The following is a 12,087-nucleotide window of genomic DNA, read 5'->3' as shown; positions in this document are numbered from 1 at the left end:
GCTAGAAAAAAGACTACAGAAAATCATCCCCAGGATAATACACTATGATCAAGTAGGATTTATACTAGGAATGCAGGGCTGGTTCAATATTAGGAAAACTATCAGCATAATTGGCCATATTAATAATCAAATTAACAAAAACCATATGATCATCTCAATAGATACAGAAAAAGCATTTGATAAAATCCAACATCCATTCCTATTAAAAACTCTTGAGAGTATAGGAATAAATGGAGTTTTCCTTAAAATAATCAGTAGCATCTATTTAAAACCAGCAGTAAGCATTATATGTAACAGGGACAAACCGCAACCATTCCCAATAAGATCAATGGTTTTGTAATGAAGAGAGCCAATGGCACCAGAGAGGGGACCATGAGGACTGAGTGTGGATCACAACATGGTATTTTCACTCTTTTTGTTGCTGTTTCCTTGCATTTTGTTTTCTTTCTCATTTTTTTCTTTTTGATCTGATTTTTCTTGTGTAGCATAATAATTATGGAAATATATATGGAATATCTAATATATATTGAATTATTTGCTATCTAGGGGAGGAGATGGGGAAGAAGGGAAAAATGGAACACAAGGTTTTACAAAGGTGAATATTGAAAATTATCTATGCAAATGTTTTGAAAATAAAAAAACTTTAATGATAATAAAAAATATTTTTGTACATATAAGTCCTTTTTCCTTTTCATTTGATCTCTTTGGGATACAGCCATGGTAGTGGTATTATTTGATCAAAGAGTACATAGTATCATTGCCCTTTGGATATATTTCCAAATTATTCTCCACCATTTTTGACAAGTTTACAACTTCACTAACCAATGCATTAATAGCTCTATTTTTTCCCACTTATTCCTCCAGTATTTGTCACTTTTTTTCTTTTCTGTAATGTTAATCAATCTGATTGTTATGAGGTGACAGCTCAAATTTTTTTTTAATACATTTCTCTAATTAATGGTTATTTAGAGCATTTTTCAGTACGGCTACAGATAGCTTTCATTTCTTTTTCTAAAAACAGACTGTCACCTTTGACCATTTATTAATTGGAGAATTATTCTTATTGTTATAATATTTTTCAGTTTTCTATATGTTTGAGAAACGAGTTCTTTTATGAGAAAAACTTATTGCAAAAATTTGTTTTTTAGTTTTCTGCTTTCCTTCTAGTTTTGGCTGCATTGATTTTGTTGTTCCTTTAAGAATTTGGATGCTCTGTTATTTGATGCATATATGGTCATTATTGATAGTACCTCATTGTCTATGGTACATAAAAATGTAGTTTCCCTGATTACCTCTTTTAATTGGATCTATTTTTGATTGGTTTGAGATCATGATAATTTCTCTTGTCTCTTTTTACTTCAACTGAAACATAATAAGATTATATTTCAGCCCCTTATTTTAATTTTGTGTGTGTTTCAAGTATGTCTCTTGTACAAATTTTTTTGTTGGATTCTGGTTTCTTATCCATTCTGCTATTTGCTTTCATTTTACTGGTGACTTCATCCTATTCACATTCACAGTTATAATTATTAGTTATTTGTTTCTCTTCATTCTATTTTTCTTGTTTTTCTCTTTCTCTCTCTCTCTCTTTACCCTGGACCTTGTAAAAATTCTGTTTTGCTTCTGACTACTTCATCCCATATCTGTCCTCCCTTTTATCATCCCCACTCTTTTATCTTATTCTTTCCTCTCATCTTTCCTTGTTGGGTAAGATATATTTCCATACTCAATTGAATGTATATATAGAGTTTGCTGCCTTATAACTAATTCTGATGAGAATGATATTTAAAAGTTACCTACCACCTCTCCTCACCACTGTAAAAGCTCTCCTTGTGTACCTCTTTAAGATAATTTTGTCCTTTCTTCCTCTTCCTTTTCCATTTTCCCAAAACAACCTTCTTTCTCAAACCTTTATTTTTTTTTAATAATCACAATATGATCAAGTCCAAACTAATTATTTTCAAAGCAGTTTCTTTCTCTGCTTCCTTTTCTTTACCAAGCCAAATTCAGCCTCTTAAAATCTATGAATAGATTGTTTTCCCTCAATAGAAAGATCTTTGAGGGCAGAGACTTCATTTTTATCACAGTATCCATAGAGCTGAGAATAATCTGGCATGTAGAAGTTGCTCAATAATTATTTGTTAAATGGTAGAATGGATGAATGTAATATAGAAGATGATGCTAATGAATTAAAAGTTTGTTCTTTTTAGCTCCTCCCCCAGGTTAGAATAGAATGGATTTTAAAATATTTATATAATATCATCATTAATACTATATCCAAGGTGTAAATATTATTCATTAGATTAAATAACACCAAATTTAAAAGCAATGTTATTCTCAAGGCAGAAATAAGATAGAGCCTCATACAAAACTACCTCTTTAATCTGTAATTCAAAGCAACACAGATACTTTAAAATATACTACATTTTTTCAATTTGTATAGAAGGAGTTGGGAAACATTTTTATTATTATTGTATTGGAGTAGGAAGATATCTTAATTTTCCCAAAGAAAAAATTCCATTTAGATATTTTTTTAAAAAAGAATTCAGTTAACAAAGCAGTCTCTGGAAGTAATGGGAGAATATTTCTAAGAAAAAAGTGTAAGGTTGAGACCTTTGTTAATATGTATGTGTGTGTGTGTGTGTGTGTGTGTGTGTGCACAAATGACCACTTTGTCAAAGGTTTTGTCATCTGGTTTGTAGTAGAATAGTCATAAACACAAAAGAGAAGAAATCTATAGAATGCTTATATTTAGAATTGACTGTGAGAAGAGTAAGGTGTTCATTTTTCTTTTCATTAAAACGTATAAAATACAAGCTTCTTGATTTCAGGGACCATCTAATTTTTCCTACCATGGAGTCTAGCACATAGTAATTGGCTAAAAAATTATCTTTGATTTATCTCATATTTAAATCAGTGTGCTTGCCCCATAAGGGAAAGATTGGAGGATCTGTTTCCATGAGAATCACAATGAAGCAATTTAGAGTGAAACTAGTGGTTAGGAGAAATCTTTTAGATATGACTGCTTACCAGAAATTGTTTTTTTTTTTCTATTTTAGGTGAAAGGAAGGGTTATCCAAACTTAAGAGGCTAGAATGGTTAGAAAAGTGATTATCTCTCTGTCGAAGCATCCCAGTATCTGTTTTTTGCTGCCAGCTCAAAATAAATTTCTAAAAAAGCAAAGAATGACCATTTAAAACCCAGTCCAGTGATAGCTGAGATGAGGATTCATTTGGTACTTATGCTGCATTTGAATAAGAACTTAATGGCACCAATGTTATATGGAAACTGAACTAATGGATGATCGCACTCTTACCAGAGGCTTTGAGAGCATAGACAGAATATACTACTGAGATGTCATGAGGACAATTTGTATTTTTTTCCTTCACTGTCTTTGAATAAATCTCTCTTTATAAAAGCTAATCAATGTTAAGTAGTCAAGTGTTATTAGGATACTAGTGACTAGTGCTTAACAATTGGGAGATCATCGCTGCTAGGGGTTGAATTGATGGCATTGGAGAAGAGATACCTTCAAACCCTTTATGGCACCCCTGGAACCTTGAAAGGCAGATGTAATAATCTTTAGTCTGGGAGAGTCAATCAAGAGTTAGATAATCATGATCTATTTTGCATATCCCAAATGGCATCATATTTTAAGGAATATTTGCAAAACAAAATTTGAACTTCATTTTGTTTAAGTTACATAATGTAATTTAATAATGTAGGAATTGCAGTTCTGTGCAATACAACTTTATTCACTGATCTGAAATCTTAAATGAACTCAACTTTTTAAATGAAAAAGGCACCATTTGCCTATTTTTACACATTCTGAATAGAATCTACCTCAATATCACAAGGCCATATAACAAGGACTTTTGTTATTTGATATTTGGCCCAGACTCCCTTCATTTTATCAAGAGACATTTTCTTTTGCTGTGTTACATATTGAGAAAATGATTTTTCTTTAAATACATATAGTTTAAATAAATATAACATCAGAAATCAAATTACATCAGCCAAAATGAAAAAGAAACAGAAAATCTATCTTAAACATTATATAATTCTAAAGTTGTAGCTTGTTTTTATACAGTTGGTCACAAAGTACATAGCTCAAATTCTGCTGCATGTTCAAAGATAAAAAATACTGACATGATAATTTCTTATACCACAATTCCCCCAAGAGTATTACAGCCTTGTTAGTTTTGCAAGTGTGTATGTTTTAAAATATCTAATCTTCTTAAAATTAGCACATAGTATTAAAAGTTGCCAGCGTTTCAATAAAATGGTTCTGCTCATTCTACATACAAGAAAAGAAAATTACCCATGAAACTGTGGCATTCCAAAAATGACAGATTGCAAATGTGTCCTGCAGCATTACATATCAATGGATCTGTTAGCAACTTTTTCAAATAGGTTATCTCTTTGAGGAGGAATATTTGCTTCCAGGCTTATGTCTTAGGAGTTTTGAAGACTAGGGAAGAAATTTGTCAGGACCCCAGATTTGTAACCCCTTTCTCTTGTACCAAATGTACCATGTAATCCATAATCTCTAGAAAACTTTGATTTAACATGTCATCTAAAAAATTATTACTCTATTATTTCAGTGCAACAGTAAGAAAACCATGTAAAGTTGTCAGCATCTGTGACATGCTTAGAAGATGTTCTGTGATCTTCTGGCATTCAGGTGCCAGAACTACTGCTAATCTTTTGTCCTCAGTTCATCTAATAACATTGGACAGACCTGCAAGGAAGAATGTGATAAATTATTTTAGCAACTTGATAATTATAGCAAGTGAATTAGTACTATCCATAGATAATACTGAAAACTACATGCTATTATTGAGGTGGCTTGCCATTTTCTCATCACAGCTAAAACTGTGATTAGGATTCAGGTGTGAATACATTTTTACCTCTGAGCATACACCTCTGTTTTTAGTTATTTATTTTATTATAGCTTTTTATTTACAAAGCATATGCATGGGTGATCTTTCAACATTGTCCCTTGCAAATTCCTTGTCTATTCCAAATTTTCCCCTCCTTCTCCCCACTCCCTCCCTTAGATGCCAATACACCTCTATTTTTAATAATCATTATTATATATGCTATTTTAGAAAAATGCATATGCTGTTTATTTTTATAGATGCCTATATGATCAATTATACAATTATTTATAATTTCTTTTTTTTTAAGAATCAGGTTTGAAATCCTACACTTTCAAGTTGTGAAATTGCACATAATATGAAACAAAATCCATTGGGCAAAGGAATTCCTGAGCATTATGAGATTATATTTCATTTTACAATGTCAAAGGTTCTATGTACAATTATTTGCAACACTTAAAAAGTATGAACTTGAAATTAGTCACATGAAATTCAGGGTGCAAACTTTAATATTATCTCATGTGCAGCATATTCTTTCAAAACATTTCACTACTAAAAAATGAAAGCTGCTAAAATATAATGATCAGAGTATTTGAGAGCAAATTGACTATTTTATGAAGTAACAATTTTTGAAAGTATGAATGAATGAAACACTTTTCATTGAGAAAAGTCACTTTATGAATCATTATTGGATATCTATTCTGAAGGGATCAAAGCTAGAAAGGTCCCATAAATGCAAAAACAAACAAACATGGTAGAATTCATGGTAGCAGAAAATTACAAAAAATAATATGCCTATTTGTTGGAGATAGTGATAGAACTAATTTGACATAAGAATGTCATAAAAATGTTATACTGTTGTAAAAAAAGATAAATTTGAGGAACTGAGAAATGTGAGTTGAAAGTGATGAAAACTGTTATAGAGTGAAGAAAACATTACTGGAGAATAATATATGTAACAATCTGAATAACATATATTAAAAACAGCATTAATCATCAGTTTAACAGACTAAAGACAATGGCCAACACTTCTCATCAAGGACTAGTGGTAAAAACATTGCCCTTTTCTGAATAGAGAGATGAGGGACAATGGGTACTAAATGTTGCATTGACAGCCTGCTGTTAATATGGTTGCTTATTGGTTATTTTTTGCTTAACTGTTTTTCTTTTTGACAGCTATGGGTTCTATTGGAGGTGGGGAAGAGAGATGTAAAGTTACTAGGAGATATTTGACTATAGATTTTTTATAATTAATTTATGAATTTATATTGTATATTTAATATTCTGGTGCTTTATATGTGAAGATGGAACTATTCTTCATTGTGACTGAGGCATTTAATTCAACTTTACCAGTATTGTTAACAATATACTATATTCTAGCTCTATAAATAAAAAAAAGATGGTCCTTTCTATGAAGAAGCTTTGTGTTATTGTACTAAGGGAAAGTGGAGGCAGTTCAATAGAGCTCTAGGTCTAGAGTCAGGAATATTTGGATTCAATAACATTTAACTAGCTGTGTGATTCTGGACAAGTCACCTAAAGTCTTGTGTGTCTTAATGCATTGAAAGAAATGGCAAATTACTCCACTAGCTTTGCCAAGAAAATCCCAAATGGGCAAGATTGGCAAGCTCTGGTTTACAGGGCCATGAAGAGTCAGGTAGGATTGAATGACTGAACAAAAATGACTAGAGCAAATAACAGGTACATAGAAACTATATGTAAAATATGTACAAAATAACTACAATTTAATTTCATGAATGGCACTAACAATTGAGGGTATCAAGAAAAATCATTTGTAGGATGTTAAATTTAGTAGAGAGGCATAACTTCCAAGTATTTGGTTCTTTTAGGAATACTGATTTGGCAGTTGGATAAGTGATGGAATGGAGGAACAAGAGGCTGTATCCAGGGAGACCAGTTAGGAGCTTTCATTATTGTAATTATTGTGTTTTAGGTGAGAGGTGCTGAGAGTCTAAATTAGGGTGATTAATATATAAATTTAAAAAATGTCATCTGATTTGCATTGTTTTGTCAAGTAGTAGAGATGTGTTTTCCCTGAATCACTCATAGCCTTTTGCTTAGTTTCCCCAACAGAAACTGGCAAGATGACCGGCTGAGCCTTGTAAAAAGTCAACAGGCCTATGAGGAGCTTGAATTCTGAATCCTTAAGCACTATTTCTTAATTAAACTGACTTAGCCTTTATTGAAATTGTGCTGGAGTACAAGAATAATTTTCACATTTAAAAAAAAATTAAGTTGCTTTCAAATAGAAATGTTAAATGACAAATATACTTTGATTATGAATGATTCTTCAAACATTGTAGCAGAAGAATATAGCTATCAATAACCAGTTTTGTACTAATTCAAATGAGTGGATCTTTTCCCTCGAGAAGTACACAAGACAGATGGAGACAAAATCTGTACACATAAATAATGACAGGAGCAGGATAAGAGGTACCAAAAAAAATCCTAAAAATGAATTCTGAGTGTTTATAAAGTAATAGAAAGATCAGATTGTAACTTTTGGAGCTTCAGTATATTGTTTCAACCGAAAGTTTGTAGTTGTTTGTTTCTCCTAATGAAAGCTGATACATTAGAGTAATACAAGTTATGACCCTTTATGAAAAGTCTCTAAATATTAATTGACAAAGTAGAAGGTGGTTTTACAAAATGAAACTTCTTTTTTCAGCTCAAAATGATTCTCTAGGAGTAAAAAATGAGTATAAGAAAAGTTTGTACTTGAAAATGGCCTCCTGTATTTTCGTAGTTAAACTGAATACTAGGTGAACTGAAAAGATTGGAATAATTCTCTAGAATCCTAAATGATGAATAGCATGCTTCCTCCAATACTTTGCTACCTCAAAGAATGTTTTTTTTTAATTTGATGTATGTATAAATCAATCAGCCTTACAATGTACATTGTAAGTACATGCTGAACATTTATGTACATGAACCAGTAAATTATTCTAAAAGGCTTTTGCTCTGAAACTTATGGATTTTAACAACAGACTTCATTAACTTTATTTGGAAATGGGAAGATGGAGATTTAGCTGAGCCACAGGGCACAGTATAGTATTAGGGCTTGACTTCAGTTTGAAATAAGAACCTTGTAAATGCTAAAATTGTTCCATATCATTGAGGAGAAGGACTATTGTCACATAAAGAGAAATTTAAGGTTAACTTATAGATGATAGCACACTTTCTTACCAGATTTTCCTATACTCCAAACATAAAGAAACAATGAACTCAGTTTAATATTATTATTCAACCAGTTTAATATTATATTCATGTGATCTCATGATTAAAATATATATTTATTTGATTGTTCTCAATTTTCAAAATACAATAAAAAGTATGGTTTATTTTTAAAATGTGAGTTTTAAATAAAACATTTAAAGTATAATATGTTTTTCTAGATTATTCTTTCTGATGTATATAAAGATGTTAGCATTAAATATTTTACTAATTAAAAAAATAGAACCAGGATGGAGCTATGCCATTTAGGATTAAAATGAAATATTTGTATACATGTAGTGTATTTCTTTTAGATATAAGAATGTATTTCACTCATTGTATTCAAATCTTTTCCTTAACATTAACTTAAATATGCACTGTTTCTCACAAAGCAAAAAATGAACAAGTACAATAACCCCTGTCTAATAGTCAGCCCTGGGACCAATAAAATTTAGTGGTCTTTAATTAGAGGGCCAAAGGAAAATTGCACCAGAAATCTTGGGAATAATTTAACAACTATTGAATAAGAAAGGAAATTTTCTGTTAAAAAAAAAAGTGGTTTTCAATGCAAATATCTTCATTAATATAGGTTCCATTTTATTGCTTTCTTTCCTCCAGTTTATTTTCTCTGGTTACCTGGAAGTTAATTTTGGAAAATCAAGAGAGAGGTACATTTCTCTATAGTACAACTCATAACCAAGCAGAAGAGCATGGAATGAAGCCAACCTATAACTGTGCTCTGCAGATTAACTATATTTTTTAGTAGTTTTCACTTATCTAATATCAGGAATTATTTAAATGGAGTGTGCCACTTCTGTATATGACAATGGAATCATCTGAAATAATTAGTCTGAATTATTAAGTTAGGTAGCTTCAGGGACAGCATTATTCAAACCCAAACACCTACTTTACTTAACTCTAGCATTATTTAAATGTCACTATGAGCTAGAATGGTACAGCTGGAAATAATAACTGTATTCAATTACCTCATCTTTGATGCTTGCCAAAAAGTACATGCAATAGCATGTTTAATTCATCATGTTTTGTTTGTACATTAATAAAAGGAAATTGCACAGACAGGAACTGCAGAGTAGTGTATAGCTGAAGTCATTTGTAGGCAGCAAAGGGTCTGGTTTCGAACCCCGCCTCCTCCCTCCACCCCCAATTCAATTGAATATATGATTTAGCATTTATTAAGCAAAAAATATAGTGAGCTTCATAGAAGCTTATTTGTGACATAAACTTAACATATGATTGTAAAATATTTTTAAGATGTTGGTAGTCCCTGTTTTCTTTACCTTTCCTCCAAGGAGAAGGGACCTGTGATTTGAAGTACCTACTATATGTTTTGTTTTTTCCTGGAATGTATTGTCAAAAAAATTGCCTATGGGCCCATCAGAAAAAGAATCACCGCTATCATTATATCCATATTTTTTGGATTTTCTGAGTAAGTGACCAGTTCTGGTAGACAGGGACAGAGGTTGAATGCCAAGAGCTATCATTCTCTCACAATATACCACTGAAGAACTATGGCAATTTCATGATCCTTTCCATGTATCTCTCTCTCTCTTTGTCAAATTGGCTCAATGTTGCACATTTATGTTTAAATCAACTTGAGTGCATTTCTCCCCAGTTTGTTCCTCAAAATACCAAAATACATATATATTCATATTTATGCCTATGTAGCCACACATAACTATATATACCCCAAAGTGTACATGAGGGCATAAAAGTATTTTCTTTGATTCTATAATATTATTGCTTAGGTTCAAGGCTACAGTTAGAAATATAAAAAGGCAGTAGCAATGCCTCCATGCTACTGTCTATGGCCTTGGATCCATGAATCTGCATAGCCCCTAATTCTAACAATTTTCCAAAAGTTATATCAAAAAACCCCATACAAAGTCATACTTGACAGAAGTATCCAAACTTTTTGTGATTTTTATATTTTGTATTTGGCAGGTATTTAATAAAATTCTTGTATCACTAGATGGATGAAGAGCTATATTTCATTTTCTCCAAAGAACATACTATAGTGTTGATAACAATGTTCTATGTGTTCTGACCTAAAAACAGCATGTTGCTCTTATTTAGGAACACACACTGGGGTGAAAAACATGTCAGAATATGTATATTCTAGCCTCATACAATATAGTATACTATTTCTGTGACTACAAAAGTATAATATAAATTGTTAATTTTTTTTTAAATTAGACATAGTTTTACTTTGGTTTTTATAGCCATGGCACCAAGCACAATGCCTTGAAGGCAATTAGCAAATGCTCTTTTTTTGGCTAAGGCAATGGGGTTAAGTGACAACGATACTCTATGAGGATGTATTCTGATGGAACTGGATTTCTTCAACAAAGAGAAGATCTAACTCAGTTTCAATTGATCAATGATGGACAGAAGCAGCTACCCCCAAAGAAACAACACTGGGAAATGAATGTAAACTGTTTGCATTTTTGTTTTTCTTCTCAGGCTATTTTTACCTTTTGAATCCAATTCTTCCTGTGCAATAAGAGAACTATTCAATTCTGCACACATATATTGCATCTAGGATATACTGTGACATATTTAACATGTATATGACTGCTTGCCATCTGAGGGAAGGGGTGGATGGAGGGAGGGGGAAAGTCGGAATAGAAGGGAGTCTAAGGATAATGTAAAAAAATTATCCAGGCATGGGTTCTGTCAATAAAAAGTTGTAATTTTTTTTTAAAAAGCATCTAGTGTTAGATGCTTCCCAGAGAAGCAACCTTTAAAAAAATAACAAGATGTTTTGGATTGATTATGTATCATTTGGAAACATTTTATAAAATTAATATTGCATGTATTGGCTTTCCCCCCTCACCTTAAGATTTCTAATGAATTAGAGGCTAACAGTTTTTAAAACACTTATTGGAATACAATCATAGATTTAAAGGTAGAAGAGATATTAGAGATTATCTTGTCCAGATGAGAAACTGAGTCCTAGAGAGACTGAATTTCTTTCTCATTGATGGATTGGTGGCATAATTGAGTATGCAACTTAACACACAGAGTAAGTAACAGAGAAAAGATTTGAACTCAGTCGTTTGACCACATATTCAATGCTGAGGAGGTATTAGAACATTCACTTCCAGAGACAATCATTTCTAGAAACCTATTCACAAAAAGTATTAAACTGGAATACTTTCTCTGTCATGATGGGGATGTATTTTGTTATTCCTTTTCAAAAACCTTCACTTTTTTTCATTAATCAGAGTTTAACTTCCTTAAGCCATTTTTATGGGCAGCTAGGTGGTAAAGTTAATAAAGCACTTGGCTTATAATCAAGCCTCATCTTTGAGTGTTCAAATCTGGCCTCAAACATTTACAAGTTGTGTGACATTGGAAAAGTCACTTAACTTTGTATATCTCAGTTCCTCATATGTAAAAATGAGTGGGAGAAAAAATTGGCAAACCACTCCAGTGTCTTTGTCAAGAAAAAACCAAAGTGGGGTGAAGAGTTGGACATAATTGAAAAATACCAAAAGGAGAAACAAACCAATTTTGATATTTCAGTTCAATCTATGAAGTTTGGCAAAGGTGAGTACAAATGGGAACAATGAATCTTGGAGGAGTCACAGGGTTATAAGTACATTGTTGCACTCCTGGTGATTCTGGGGAAATGATATAACTAAAGTTGATTTAAATTTGGAATTACATGGGAAAAGTGGCTAAACCACTCATACTCTTTAACTCTGCAGTTCCTGTTGTAGGCACATACCTCAAAGTCAAAAAAGACAAAAACAAAGATCAATTATACAATAACAATAATGATAGCTAGAATTAATATATAATTTTAAGATGTGCAGAGCAATACCTCCTTGTTGGAACAAAGAATCAGAAACAATATGGAATTCCATAAATTGGAGAATAGTTGTCACTAAGTGGAAAGATAGGAGAGTGAGAAGTATAAGACAAATCCTCTTTCTATTTCTAACTGAGG

Source organism: Antechinus flavipes, chromosome 1 (genome assembly GCF_016432865.1).
Source record: "Antechinus flavipes isolate AdamAnt ecotype Samford, QLD, Australia chromosome 1, AdamAnt_v2, whole genome shotgun sequence".
Classification (NCBI taxonomy): Eukaryota; Metazoa; Chordata; class Mammalia; order Dasyuromorphia; family Dasyuridae; genus Antechinus; species Antechinus flavipes.
This window is presented reverse-complemented; position numbering follows the sequence as displayed.